The following is a 15,691-nucleotide window of genomic DNA, read 5'->3' as shown; positions in this document are numbered from 1 at the left end:
CATTATGGGCCTTGATATGTTAAAGCACTTTAGGGCTACGATCCGCTGCTCCCCTGAGGGTGTGAGGGTGCTCTTAAATGACAACTACCCCCGGTCAGGGCGGATGTGTACGATATCAGAGGATGCGTTGTTGGCTACCCTCCCTCGTGCTTTATGGGCGACTTCGGACACAGATGTGGGACAAATGGTGATTCCTCCGGTCCACATTAGTGTCCAGGAGGGGGCAGTGTTACCACGCCTCCCGCAGTATCGTATTTCCCAGGAGGGCGAGGAGGCTCTCATACAGATTGTGCAAGATTTGATTGCAGTGGGAGTAGTGGAAGAAGTTCCCTATAATATCTGTAACAGTCCGATTCTCCCTATTCTGAAAAAGGACACGGATGCAAAGGTCTATCGGTTCATAATTGATTTGAGGGAGGTAAACAAGATCGTGATACCTCAGTACCCGGTGGTTTCCGATATCACGACGTTGCTTACCTTGGTCCCGCCTACGGCGACCATGTTTTCAGTGATTGATTTAAAGAATGCCTTCTTTTCCATTCCCATTCACCCTGATAGCCGATTTCTTTTTGGGTTCACATTAAACAATAGATCTTATCGCTTTTGTAGAATTCCCCAAGGCTATACAGAAAGCCCTAGTATTTATAGTCAGGCTTTGAAGCGACAGTTGGATTCCTTTGTTTTACTCGAGGGGGTCGCCCTCATTCAATATGTCGATGACATCTTGTTGGCGGCTGACACCCTGGAGTTGTGTGAGAAAAGCACGTTATCCTTACTCTCCTTTTTAGCATCCCACAATCATAAGGTATCTAGGAAGAAATTGCAATTCTGTAGACCAAAGGTGACTTATTTGGGTCACCTTTTGTCTAAGGAGGGACGTGCACTCACACCAGATCGTATCAAAATAATTTTGGGCACACCGAGGCCATCCACGCAGAAGGATGTGCGTGCATTTTTGGGCCTTGTTTCTTTTTGTAGACAGTGGATATTGGGGTTTTCACACATAGCTAAGCCATTACTAGCGCTTTTGACAAAAAACACGCCTATCCCAATCCCTTGGTCAGATGAGTGTGATGCTGCTTTTCAGCAACTGCGACAGGCCCTTTGTTCAGCACCAGTGTTAGGGACCCCTGATTATGCAAAACCCTTTTCGCTGTATGTGCATGAGAAAGACGGATGTGCATTATCAGTTTTAGTGCAGATGCATGGCGATAAGCAACGCCCTTGTGCATACTTTTCGGCTGTGCTTGATCCTGTCGCCCGAGCATTACCAGGGTGTTTTCGCTCGGTAGCGGCGACAGCTGTGTCAATACGCCAAAGTGAAGGAATTGTGTTGTCCCATAAATTGTTGGTGTTAGTTCCCCATGCTGTGGATGCCCTGCTTAATCAAACAAAGACGCAGCATTTGACCAGTGCCCGCTTAACGGGATATGAGTTGACGCTTTTGGCTCCTCATATTACGTTGAAAAGGTGCGTAACGTTAAACCCGGCCACATTGTTGCCATACCCCGAGACCCAGCCTGAGGCACAGAAAGCGCATGATTGTATTCTTGTGACTGAGGAACAAACAAAGGGTCGTATTGATCTCCAGGATACGCCCTTTCTAGATGTAGATGGAGAACTGTGGGTGGATGGATCCTGTCTGAAGCTACCAGATGGTACGACTTCAGCAGCGTATGCAATTACCACGTTACAAACGATAGTGGAGACAGCACGCATACCACAAAAGTCGGCTCAAGCAGCGGAACTAATAGCATTAACACGAGCATGTGAGCTTAGTACAGGATTGTGTGTGAATGTTTACACAGATAGCCGCTATGCCTTCGGAGTAGCGCATGACTTCGGCCTACTCTGGAAGGAGAGAGGGTTTCTAACGTCACATGGAGTACAGATAATGCATGGAGAGTTAGTTCACAATCTTTTAACCGCATTGACATACCCAAAGAAAATTGCCATTGTTAAGTGTAGCGCCCATAGGAAAGTGGTTGATAAAGTTGGAGAAGGGAATGCGTTAGCGGATCGAGTAGCACGGGAGACTGCGATGCAGCCCGGTACTACTGCCATGTATGTAGTGAAGTCACAGGTGGAGAGATGGCGTGATGCGAAGGAGGAAGTGCGAGAAATGCAAAGGACCGCTTCTGACAAAGAGCGGGAACAATGGGCTAGCGAAGGAGAACTGGATGACGAGGGTTGCTGGAGAAATAAGCAGATGGATAGATGGAAATTACCCACGGCCTTTGTACAACCTATGGTTCAGATGGCACATGGGCTAGCACATGTTGGAGCTTCCGCAATTGTGAAATTGCTTACCCAAGTCTGGGAGCATCCAGAGATTGCTAGCACAGCAAAGAGGGTGGTGCAGACCTGTATGATCTGTCTGAAGTATAACCCAGGAAAGGGTACTCGAACCCCAGCAGGAGGATTTGCGACCCCCACTGCACCCTTTGAGGTTCTGCAGATGGATTACATCCAGCTTGAGCGCTGTAACAATTTGAAGTATGTTCTAGTAGTGGTCTGCGCTTTCAGCAAGTGGGTTGAAGCGTACCCTACGAAAGATAATACTGCAATGACTACTGCGAAGCTACTGCTAAAAGAGTTTTTCCCTCGATATGGCGTCTGTAGACTTCTGTGGAGTGATAATGGCCCTCACTTTGTAGCGGATGTTATAAAGTACGTCTTGAAGGGTCTAGGTATCACTCAGAAGTTTCACGCCGTGTTCCACCCTCAGTCTGCAGGATTAGTCGAGAAGTATAATGGTACACTGAAGCTTAAGATAGCCAAAATCCAAGCTTCAACGTCTTTGACTTGGCCAGACGCCCTGCCACTGGCGTTATTGTCAATTAGATCAGTACCACACTCTCGAACCGGCCTTACGCCGTACGAGATTGTTTTTGGACGCCCAATGAATATTTGGGGTCCACCAAGACCTAAGGCTGTGTATGATGTACCTTGTGTAATGATGAGCGATTATCTGGCACAGTTAACGGATAACTTGGTTTCTATTCATCAACAGGTCCGAGAGGCGCTCCCTGATCGGTCTACCGGTGAAGGACATGGTCTCCGGCCTGGGGACCATGTCATGGTGAAAGTCTTCGACAGAACGAACAGTTTGGAGCCCAGATGGGTGGGCCCTGAGCAAGTCCTCCTTGCAACGAGGACGGCTGTGCGAGTCTCGAACAGGAAGAATTGGATCCATTCCTTGCACTGTCGAAAGGTGCCGCCCGGATTGGTGGAGTCTGCCGTGCTGACCGATCAACGAGAAATCCTGGCAGCAGAGACAGGCCGTGCTGCTGAGCCACGAGACACTGAGGAGCTCTTTCCGGACCACGCGGCTTCTGGAGGAAGGCGATATCATCTTCGACCGAGGAAGTGAGGTTTCCAGTACCGGGGCATACTGTCAGAACGGCCCTTGGGTTAGTGAAACGGAGAGCCGATGAGGCAAGGGGGGGAATCAGCCCTGCATTAGTGTAGTGACACCCGTCTTGGCCCGCTGGTGAAGAAATCAACCGCTGCCCAAGGGGAAGAGTTCTGACAGACTTTTTAGTTTCAGGAAGATATCAGGGTATTGTTTCTTTTGACATGGAGAAGAAGAAAATCCTTTGTGCGTTGGGGTTCATGCTAACAGTAGCTATTGTTGGGATAACCACATGGTTTGTGGAGGAGGTAACTCCTGCTCGGAAAACACTCGTGTTGACAACTCCGGTGCCTGAGGAGCACTACTTTTATACATTACCGTATCAAGAGTTGAAGCATCGACAATCTTACTTGAACAACACTTTCATCCAGATGCTGCATCATACCCACGTTGCTACGAATGCTACGAACTGTTGGATATGTGGGATGATGCCGGCCCATCAGAAGAAAGGAGGTACGCCATTCATACCACTCCCTTTCTCTCATAATGGCTCTTGTAGAGCATGGTACACTTTGCTTTTTGCCACTCGGAAACCGACAGTGGGACGATTGCTTTTCAGACTTAATAGGGAATGCCATCAAGACAAGAATGGGTATCCACAAGCGAATGGGACAATTTGGGAATGGGAAGAGTACCGGCCGGACAATGAATCCATTCCCTATATCTTCACGAACACCAGAGACACTGTGGGGAAGGACAAATTCGTGATTCAAGTGGCACAAGCTCAAGCGGACTTGTGTGTCCAGAGTGTGGGTTTCATCCCTGTTGGTGTTAGTGATTGCCTTACTGTTCTAAACATTGATGGGTTAAATAACAGTACCTTCCTAGCGTCCCATAATACCTATTTTGTGTGCGGAAATAAAGGTTATTACCGTTTGCCGGCTGGGTGGTCTGGGGTATGTTATGTATCATTCCTATTACCTCCTGTATTCCTAGCACCCGCATCATATCATAAGGATTTCAAATTGTTGAATAATGTGACTGTAAATAGGTATAAACGTACTTTATCGATTGATGATGTGGATCAAACTGATACCAGCTTGCAACAGTATATTGATTTTAACTTAGGACTGTTTTTCTTTGTTGGAGCCGCTTTGAATAGTAGGAAGATCCGAAGATTGACAAGAGTGGTAGAAGCTGTGACGAATCAGACTGCTGCTGCTCTTGGGAATCTTACGGAAGAGTTACAAATAACTAGGATTGTTGCATTACAGAATCGTATGGTATTAGATGTAATGTTAGCTGATCGAGGTGGAGCTTGTAAAATTATTGGAAGTAGCTGCTGTGTGTTCATCCCTGATCATACGCCATCCGTTTATAACGCCATTAATAAGCTGCATAAAATAGCAGCTGAAATCCACACAGAAAACGGCACCTGGTCCTTTTCTGGATGGTTTTGGGCATTGGTTACTGCCTGGGGATGGAAGGTCTTAACTGGTCTCTGTATTATTATAGCAATTCTGTTCTTTCTCTGTATGTGTGTTCAATGTGGACCATTGTTCTGTTCCGTATGCATTTCCTGTTGTATCCCAGATAAGAAAACTATTGCCGATGTTGCTCATCAGAAGCGTCTAGCCAAAGAGGTTAAAGGAATGATGATAATTGACATATATGATGATTTTTGGAAACCGGATGTCTTCAGTAAATGCTGAAAGGGTCGTCTGTTGTAAATTGAAACAGCAACATGATTAAGCATTTACTGAAGACATTAATCCTTTTCGCTTTAGATCATGTTTTCTCCGTTATGTTGACCGAAGTCTGGACTCCATTTTGTATTACCCTGCTGCCACGTGTTCGCCACGAGGCGAGTCCGACCTCTGTGTTAGTTGCTCTGTAATCTGCCTAGTAACAGTTTATAAATAGCTCTCTTGTCCATCTGGCGCATGCCCAGACTTGACCACATCTGTTATAATTAGCCTTGCTTGACCATGTGTTTCGCGGGCTCAAGGAGTGTGTTGGCTCCGCCCATGTATTGATTCAGTATCGAGAATGACCATAAATGGTAATGTTCTTCGGCCTCATGTTGTATCCACCCACTTATGAGCCCCTCTGTTGTGTATAAAAGGGGACTGTGTACGAATGTTCTGTGTGCTACTCCATGCAATACTGAAGGGTGTTGTGTGGATTGTAGGACCACCCTTAAGGGTTAATAAATGCTGTCTTTGTACTTTGCAGTTTCCGTGCCAACTTCCTTATAGATTCCGTTACAGGAGAGCGAACCCTTGTGCCTTGCGGGCCTAGCTGGGGCCTGTATTTATCACCACCAGCTTGGCCACTTATCCCCCCTGCACCCTCCATAGCTTTCCTTTTGCCCATTATAAAACCAAAATTGGGTGGTTAACATTAAAGATGTTTATGCCAAGTAGGGAATAATAAACTTTAAAACATTAGTACACTTCTGCTATGTTTTAACAGCTTCGCAGCTCCCGGGAGCAGATAAATTACAGCGGGACAGCAGGACCAGATATGCTAGATATACTACACGACCCTTAGACCACCCAGAACCTTGAGAGTCTTCTGGTTTATGTCCCAAAAGTCGGATGAAAGTGATCTGGCCCTGCCCTGCCTCTTCCTGGCAATGATGGGCAAGGACGGGCTTCGCCCGGGCGCAGCCAATGCGCGTCCTGTGCTGCGGGAGGCTGTGGATGGTTTTAAACGTCTCCAGGCGCGTTGTACCGCGTCACAGCAGTCGATGGTGCAGGGGTGGCTGGAAGGTGAAGTCCAGTGTGAGCCGTTCCCCTCACGGCATGAAAAGGTAATGTCCCTCAGCGCTGGCCGTACCCCTCACGGCGCGGTATGTGGATGTTGCCCCCTTTGCTGCTGTCAGTTTTCGCGTCCCGTGCTGTGGAAGTGTACAGATGGTTTTAAACGCCTCCAGGTGCGTTGTACCGCGTCACAGCAGTCGATGGTGCAGGGGTGGCTGGGAGGTGAAGTCCAGCGTGAGCCGTTCCCCTCATGGCACGAAAAGGCAATGTCCCTCAGCGCTGGCCGTTCCCCTCACGGCGCGGTATGTGGATGTTGCCCCCTTTGCTTCTGCCGTATTTTAAATCACTATCGCAGTAGTCTGCCAACAGGCTTTTCAGCCAGTAGGCTCAAGGCTACTCACAGATGCAAAAAGCAACTGTTTCTTTGGTGTCTGTTGAATTAAAAAATTATTTAGGGCATGGATGGCATTGGATTGAATTGCAAAATGTGTTTTTTTGGGGTATTTCACTTTTTTATGTGTGGTTGTTGTGTGACTTGCAAACTTTTTTTTAGCCCTGTGGATTTCTGTTTTGGTACTCTGTCTGGCGAGTGTGTCAGTGTGTTTGTATTAGTGGGTAAGCATTCACCTTGGCTGAGCCTCTCCATGTGGCCAGGGGCCATTTTGTAAAGTCTGTGTCCATCCATATAGGCCTGCTAGAGTCCATTTTTTCCAGGCCTCCTGCTTGTTGTGAGTGTCCATGTTTCTGGTGACCATTCTGTGCTGGCAGTTAGTGCTCTCGACTGCTTTTGCCATAGGCCTGCATGTCTCTTCTTTGTTCCTCTTGGCTTGCTGCTTTCATCCATTGTCAGCTGCAGCTCCATGAATGCTGCATCCCACATGATGCACAATGCTAAACTGGTTCTGTTATATTTGTATTTTTGTTGTTGTTCTTCTTCTTTTGTGTCCTTCTTGAGTGTACAGTACACCATGAAAGTCCTTGATGTAAAAGTCTCACAAATGGCCACACTGGATTGGTGTGTTTTGTTGATAACTGAGGTAATACATTTAATAATATTAATAACACTAACAAGTGGACCGCACACTAAGTTATATATTATATTTGTTTGTTTGTACTAGTAGTAATTGAACCACAACACTGAATGCCACGTTTTACTGATGTTCTTTTTGCTTCTTTGCTTTTAGGTACACAAAAGAGGAGACAACACCACCCACTGTACTGCCAGACTGAAGTCCTGCTACACATGACGTCATGTGACGTGTGACCACAGACATCTCTTCAACTTGTGCCACTGCGTGCTGCTGATATCTTGAATATAGCGCCAAAGAAAGGTACCAGTATCAATAGAGTTGCCAGTCAGAAGAAGACACTGCCATTTACCAAGACTGGTATGTCACCCAATACCTTTTTTTGGAAACCAAAAATGGTGCCTGCAGTAGCAGTGTCCGGGGAGCAAGCTGGGAGCAGCACCCCTGCATCAGTGGACCCACCCCACCAACCTAAGCCCATGTCTGTTACAGAGGCAGCCAACGTAATCACGAGTCCAACAACGATGAGCAGTGATGTTGAAATTGACCTATCGCAAAGTAGTACCCAATCAATGCAGGAAACTAAGAAAAGTGGGCAACAACAGCCGCAACCATCGCCCCCAATAGTAGTTGTTCCTCCCGAAGTAGGGGCAGTTCAGGAGATCGAGCTTCCTGCAGAGGAAGAAGAACAGCAAGCCACTCTTTCAGAAGATCCATTGTCTTCTTGATCCCCAGCAAAAAAAAGGAGGGTTAGTCAGTCTACAAGCCCCCTTCTGATGATCTAGATGCCACTTGGAAGTCAACTCAGTCTGAGAGAGAGCACGCCACGAGACAAGGCTAGAGAAAAGTAAGGTTCCGGAAAGCCTTAGAGTTATGGACGTAGATGTAGAAGAGAAGGATGATGACAAGCCATTCATCATGGACATTAGCCCTGCCCCAGTGGAGACGGACATTGCCCCATCCCAAATTGCTATGAGGGATGTGGCACGGATACCACCAACACAGATGATACCACCAACACCACCTCTAGCTTCCATATTTCGCTGGCAGCGTCCTACATCCACCACAACCACCTCCGTAGAAGTAAGTACTGCAGGAAGTCAAATGTCACACCCACCTACCAGTTTATCCGACAATGCAAGTAGCATCAGCATTGCTGGTCCCCCAGTTTGGGACTTTGTTTTCGGTTAGCAAGAAGAAGGTGAACATTGCTATATGCTCCATTGGTGGACAAGGTGTTAGTTGGGGTAAGCTTGGTACAAACTATGGTACCGGTTGCAAAATGACCCATTCAAAAAAATTCCACTTGATCCAGTGGGAGGCGCACCTTAGCGGCCAAAAAACTGCACCCATTGTTGTTGGAGGGGATGAAGAAGTAGAACAAGAGGGAGACATTTTCTCTGGTACAAAAAGCAGCCCTGTCCCCAGCTGTGCAATGGTACCTCCCACATCCTCACCAGCAACATTGCGATGGCACAAGAGTCAGTATGAGACACCAAGTGGTCCAAGTCAAGAGAGTACCGCAGTGAAAAAACGTGCACTGTGTCTAACATATGGCATCTAGGGGTGGGCGGAATTTGCATAGTCGCGTTACGCAAAGCTCCGTGAAACAGTAACAAATCTCCATGAGCACGCAGAGTTCTGCAAACACGCGGAATTGCTTGTTCCGCCCGTTCGCAATGCTTTTTTCCTGTTCGCGAACGCTGTTTGCATGCTCGGGGGAATTAACTCGCAAACACGCATTTTGAAAGAGGGAACAAGCAAAAAATTCCACGAAGCTGCGGATTGCGGAATGTTTGGCAATTCCGCGTTCTCCGCGGAACATAAAATTACCCAAATTCCGCGAGCGGAACGGAATTTACCACCCAGGCCTAATGGCATCAATAAGTCACATGCATCAGTGGCACTAGAAAAGAAAAAAATCCAGGCTACCACTATCAGCATGTTTAGGTCAGAGGGGCAGAATGAACGCAACCACCCAACGGCACGTTTAAACAACTCAAAGCTGGATCTCTTCCCTTTTGAAAAGGGTGGGTTATCTTCAATTTGTGGCAGCCATATGCCCGAAATGGGAGCTTTCCAGCTGATCCTATTTCACCAGAGTTGCTGTTCAAGCACTACATCACGACGTGCTTGAATTCCTCGGACCAGCTTTGCAGCAGAGTGATGGTCACACTATCCACCTTAAAACAGACATTTGGATCAGTTGCCAAGCCACTGATAACATGTGCAACACTGTACACTGGATCTCTTTTGTGGGGGTTAGAGAAAAGATATCTGTAGCAGGTGTTGTTGACACTGCTGAGATTTTTAATGCCGCTTGGAAACATGCAACTGTAGCCATGATCGCCCTGGAGAAATCTCATAGTGCTGCAAACATTTTGGAAGACTTTGACAGGAAGGTCTTTGAATGGCTGCGGCCAAGTGGGATTAACAATGGTTTTGTTGCCACGGACAATGGCAGTAATATAGTTAAGGCCATGGCTGGTGGTGGCTGTTTCAGGGTCCTGTGTTTGGCGCACTGCATTAATATCATTGTTCAAGACTTTCTGAAAAAAGAGCAAGTCAACAACTTACTGACCACCAGCAGAAGAATCTGTACACATTTCAGCCATACTTTTGTTTGAAGCGCGGAAGCCGCTGAGGATCTTTCAATGTAATAATAGAATGCCAGTTAAAGCACACATCCAGGATGTGCCAACATGTTGGAATTCAACTTATTATATGGTTGAATGTCTGTTTGAGCAGTAGAGACCAATCAATGAATATGTCATGCAAAGTGGGTATGCTACTATGAAAGGTATGATCATTGAGATGGACCAATGAGGCCTAGTTAAATCCCTGACAGAGATGCTACTCGCTTTCGAGAGCTTCACACGTGAAGTCAGCAAGGAGGACTGTACCATGGGCCAAGCTATCCCATTGTTGCACATGCTACAGGAACAGCTGAAGTGGGTATCTGCAAAGTACACAGGTGTGGAGGAAAAAAGGAAGCGATCCTGCGACTTCCCACAACCTAGAAAATAAAGCATGAAAATTAAATAGCAGCCTCCTAGCGAGGTTTCTCTACAGGCTGGGGAGTGCAGAAGGCAAAGAGGAAGATTCCTCTGCTCCTCAGCCTTTTATGGCCACCAATAGCCCAGACTGGTTCTAGCCGGCCTGGTGCTGGCCACTAGCGCGACCCGAAAGTGATTCACTTCACTTCCTTGTCACAACCCCTAACTACTAACCAATAATGATGGAGGCGCGCCTGTCGCGTGACTGCTGTGTGCGACAGGCCCGCCTCCCAGGTCGTCGGAGCCCGCAGGACCGCCATATTATTGGCATGTCTGATGCCGGACCCGCCTTTTCTAAGATGACTCCTGGGAGTAATTGTTCTTTTGGGGGAGAGAGCGGAGTGTTGCTAGGTAGAGGTCTGGACTCAGCACTGGGTAGCGCAAAGGGTTAATACTCCTGCTGGAAAGAGCTTGTACCAGGCAGCGCACAAAGTTTTCTATTGTAGGTAAGTCACTTACTTGCTGCGTATTGTCGGAGAGATCCTTGCGTTACTTGCAGTTGGAATTAAAATCTCAGAACAGTAAGCCCTCACCTCTCAGCAGGGAACTGCATGAAAACAGCAAGGATGGATTACAGCATTAGGATTTTTCCCGGTCTTCGGTTATCCTAATGTTGCAAAAAGGCTTACACTTCAATCTTGCAAGAAGTTGCTTGGACACGCTTGCTCTCAGTTTTTTGATCCTTACCTGGGTGTTTTGTTTCCCCTGGGGTGGTATTCACGTTCACATCCCGGGCCTTCTTCCTACAGTTCTGACCTTTGGGCAGCTGGTCAGCTTGCAGTGATGACATTGGGTTTACCTCTCTTTTGACGGTCAAACCAGCAGTGAATCTAGTTGGAAGGTTATACACCGGGAAGGCTCAGCCATGTGTGAAAGGGCTGACACGGGCAGGCGGGCACTGGTCACGATCTGCATATCTGTAAGATCGTCTGGCCAGCACTCAGACAGGAGTGATGTGCTAGAGAGGTTGTTTGGTTAGAGAGTTGGGAGGGGTGACTGGCAAGAATCCCTGCCGCTGCTTATGGGAGGAGCCCAGCAGTAACAAGTGTTTGGGGATGGAGGAGGCCTCTCTCGGTGGGACCACCGCAGAGCAGAGTTAGGACATGTCCGAAGTGTCACAGTACAGGACAATGTATAGTAACTACATTGGCCAGTTAGGCTCAGGCTGGGTGGACAGCACGGCAAGAGGCCAATGAATCACTGATTGGGCCAGGGAGAAGTGGCGGAAATCACAGTCACACCAGGTCGACAGGTTGGGGCACAGCCTGGTTTATTGGGCTAGCGGGATGGGTGGGGCTTCGTGAGGCATGGTCTCATCGACCTTAAAGTACAAGGCTACCACAAGTTTGTCAGACACAATAGCCAAAGGGGAGCAGCTTAAATCTGTGCCTTTGGGTTGCCTTAAGGAGGGACACAGGGGGCAGCTTCGGGTCAGCAGAGGGCGGACACAGCACTTGCAGCCCGGGTCAGGCAGGAGGGCCACCTACAACATTTGGGAGCAAGGTGTGGCCTACAGGCCACAGGAAGTGCTGGACCAGCTGAGAGGGGCATTCGCTCAGAACGCTGTCACAAGGGGTTGTGCTGTCTAGGTTATGTCAGGACTGCTGCGATCAGCAACAAAATGCACAAACAGGATTGCTTGGTTGAATTATGTGTTGGTTAATTGTATGTTAATGAAGATGCGGCCTTTTTGCACCATAACCGAATTGTGTTATTTGTGAGCATGAGGCAAGTGAGTTGCAAAGTTTGGACTGGGAGCTCGAGGGTCTTGCCCACCTGGGAGGGGTTTGGAAACAATGCAGTTTATGGTGTGCTCTACACTGACACTTGAAATTATATATGGGCATCCATATGCGAGTGAGAAAGTGAGTAATGGAAAGCGGACCGTGAGCTGAATTTACTGTAGAAACTTCAAGCTAAAGTGACTTGTCCAGATTGACAAAATGTGTTCAAGGGGAAGCCGGGACCTTAGGTTTCTTGGTTGCGCAGTCTGCAATACTGAAAGCAGGCTATGGCCCCTCTCATCTCTAACGCCACAGAAAAAGGCAATGCTCTGTGCATGGGTTTCTTTGAAGACAGGTATGTTACTCTCCGTCTCTAGACCCCACCTCTCCTGCCAGCTATATCTTTTATTAGATAACACCACTGTGTTATATCTTTCTTTTAGTTTATAGCAAAAGCAGAAACTTGATACCCAAAAGGATGGGTGCCCCGAAAACATGTTATATTTAATGTTTTATGAAAACCACCAAACAACCCCCAAATGCAGCCATGGGAGACAATACAGCAATAGATTTTGTATGATTTGTTTGTGTCCAGTTGTAATGTTACATTTAGATGCCCCTTCCTCTGGGGTGGGGTCATTTTGGGTGCTTCTAGAGGGTATCTATACCCACTTCGCTAGTAATGCCACATTACGTGGTAGCTTAGTTCTGTCTTTCAGAACCCACGTGACCGTCACATAACAAAGTGGGTTCTGGGAAAGCGGAAGCTGTTGAGGCTTTGTTAGCTGCCCGGCCTTTATTTCTTTTCTTTATCCTGCTAGAACATTCTATCTTGGTGAGATACTGCAGGGCGGAACTACTGTGATATTGTTGTAATCTTGCATTCATTCCATCATGGTGACATGTCATTGGAATGTAGAATGTACTGTGTGGGCTTGTAGCTCAGAGATTCCAGATGTTACTGTTACTCTGACTGCAGCAGCTGTGGCTAATAAACACACGTCTTGAAGTATCCTTGTTTGATGTCCTACATACCATCATACTTCACTACAATTTGGCGACGAGGATGGACCGTAGCATTTTTGGAAAGGTATATGTAGCAAAGAAAGGGTTAAATATTCTTGGGTGGTATCACCAAGGCCTGTTCGGTATGACACTTAGACCTGGGAGAGATGTACAAGTTTCATTAGTAACTGATGGCGAAAAAAAAAAAGAGTCTTTTGGAAGTTGTGAAAACAATAACAAATGGGTTGGAAAATTTCCCACAGTTTTTGGCGACAAGTTAGGTAAAATTAACAGATTCAAACATAGGATTAAGGTCCAGGAGGATGTTACACCTGTAAAACACAAATTGAGAAATGTGCCGTTCAGTGTACGTGAAGACTGAGCCAAAATTCTTAAAAAGATGTGTGATGATGGGGTGATAGAACCTATAGAAACATCTTTATGGTTAAGTCCATTGGTTATCGCGAGAAAAAAAAATGGACCATTGAGAGTGTGTGTTGACTTAAGAAGCCTTAACAAGGTAATTTGGGTTGATTCCCATCCTTTTCCCAGAATTGATGACATTATAAGTACGTTCTCAGGTGCTAGGCTATTTTCAAAAATTGACCTAGCATCTGCATATCATCAGATTGTGCTTGAAGAATCATCACGACATTTGACTGCTTTTGTTTCTCCAATGGGTTCTTACCAATTTAAACGAATGCCTTTCGGCCTCGCATCGGCCGCAGCCGTTTTTCAACGTGTGTTGGAGAATGTGCTGGAAGGAATTGATGGGTTGGTAACCTTCCAAGACGACATTGTAATAGCTGGCGAAAATCAAAATGTTCATGACAAATGGATGTGTGCTGTCTTAGAAAGATTAAAAAAATTTTGTGTTGTGGCTAATCGGGGGAAATGTGAATTTTGTAAGAATGCAATAGAGTATTTAGGTCATGTAATTTCGGAAAAAGGAGTAGAACCCAGACCTGGTTTGGTTGATGCCATCACCAAAGCACCTACCCCCAAGTCTAAAGAGAACGTAACTTCATTTTTAGGACTTTGCGAATTTTACTCAAAGTTTATTCAGAATTTCTCGGCCAAAACTGTCATGCTAAGGGAATTATTGAAAAAAGACAAAAAATTCACATGGGAAGGAAGTTGTCAAGCTGAGTTTGATGGTTTGAAAGAAGAAATTGTTTCAGCTGGAGTTCTTGCACCGTTTGATCCGTCACAAGAATGTATCATTATGGTTGATGCAAGCAACGACGGTCTGGGTGCTACCATCGCACAGATGAAAGGGAAAATTGAAGTGACAATTGGGTTCGCTTCAAGATCTTTAAGGTCTAACGAGAACATTTTTTCAGTCATTGAAAAAGAGCTTTTGAGTTGTTGCTGGGCGGTTGAAAGATTTAAATGTTTTATTTGGGGAAGGAAATTTGTCCTTAAGACTGACCACAAACCTTTAGTTAGTATTTTAAGTGGAACAACTATCAAAGATCACACCCCCAGAATAGCAAGATTGAGCTCTAAACTCTTTCAGTACAATTTCACCATTGAATACATCCCAGGTGGTAAAAACATAAGAGCAGACTACTTATCTCGCTCACCTTTAAGTTTTACAGTTTATCCTGAAATCTGTGAGGAAAATTATGAAGAATGCTTAATTGCTAGTATCGATATTTGCCATGACACCACATTTAATGAACAGGAATGGTTGGATGAATCCTTGAAAGACTTGGAATTGGATAGTGTCAGGGAGTATGTCATGAGCGGGTGGTCTAAAGAAAAAAATCTGCCCCAAAATTTACAACCATACTTAAAAGTTGCAGATGAATTATCTATTGAAGAAAAAGGGATGCTTGTACGGGGAGATAATTCATTCCACCTGTTTCATTGAGGGAAAGGATCATTCTTTATGGGCATGAGGGACATCTGGGACAAACTATAACCAAAAGGAAAATTAGAGATAGCTATTGGTGGCCCGGAATGGACTCTGCCATTGTGGCCAGTGTTCGGGGATGTGTTGTATGTTCTTCTAGCGACAAAAGTCTTAAAACAGAGGCGGTTCCCTTACAGCCCGTTGAATTACCCAACACAGTTTGGTCCAAGCTTGCTATAGATTTTATAGGTCCTTTTGGTACCCTTCCCCGGAAGTTGTGGGCTTGTAGCTCAGAGATTCCAGATGTTACTGGTACTCTGACTGCAGCAGCTGTGGCTAATAAACACACGTCTTGAAGTATCCTTGTTTGATGTCCTACATACCATCATACTTCACTACAGATATGTCCACGCATTCCTTGCCTCTGGCGGGGAGGGGTGGATGCTGGACCATAGCAACTCCTGTTTTAATGCCTCCATCTTACACCCCTCCCCATATTAATCCTTCAAAGTTGTCCTTGGCGCTCAGAAAAGTTGTCTGGCCCCAGCGCCATAATGCTATGTTTCAATATTTAGTTGCGTACTTCGATAACAAACTTCTTCCCCAGGACCTCAGACACTGAACTCAAAATTGGAATTGCACATGACTGCCTCAAAATACAGAGAGCTTGGCGTGTGTAAACCAGTAAAGAACCATGGACATGAGGCAAAATGTGTATATTCAGTGTTATGGCATTACTTTTCTTCAGCGCAGTTTGGCATGCTTCGTCTAATTGGTTAATTCATGCCCTGGTTTTTGTTTCCTTGCTCCTTATTGGTTAGCGCTACGCTACATCATTTCTGGTTAGCTCTCGCCTACGCAGCGCGCATGCGCTGCATAGGCAAAAGACCTTTAGCTATC

General features: G+C 46.2%; 1 long non-coding RNA gene across 1 annotated transcript in view; it reads left to right on the top strand.

Annotated features, from left to right (window-relative positions):
- Positions 1 to 12,940, top strand: part of LOC146839341 (uncharacterized) — a 60,042-nt gene extending 47,102 nt beyond the window's left edge. The window contains exon 2 of the long non-coding RNA XR_014981061.1: positions 7,305 to 12,940. This is a non-coding gene — a long non-coding RNA (uncharacterized LOC146839341). The remainder of the gene's footprint in view (positions 1 to 7,304) is intronic.
- The last annotated feature ends 2,751 nt before the right edge of the window (positions 12,941 to 15,691 follow it).

The sequence above is a fragment of the Triturus cristatus genome, chromosome 4_1 (genome assembly GCF_964204655.1).
Source record: "Triturus cristatus chromosome 4_1, aTriCri1.1, whole genome shotgun sequence".
Lineage (NCBI taxonomy): Eukaryota > Metazoa > Chordata > Amphibia > Caudata > Salamandridae > Triturus > Triturus cristatus.
The sequence above is the reverse complement of the archived record's forward strand: the minus strand, read 5'-3'. Positions and strand labels throughout refer to the sequence as shown.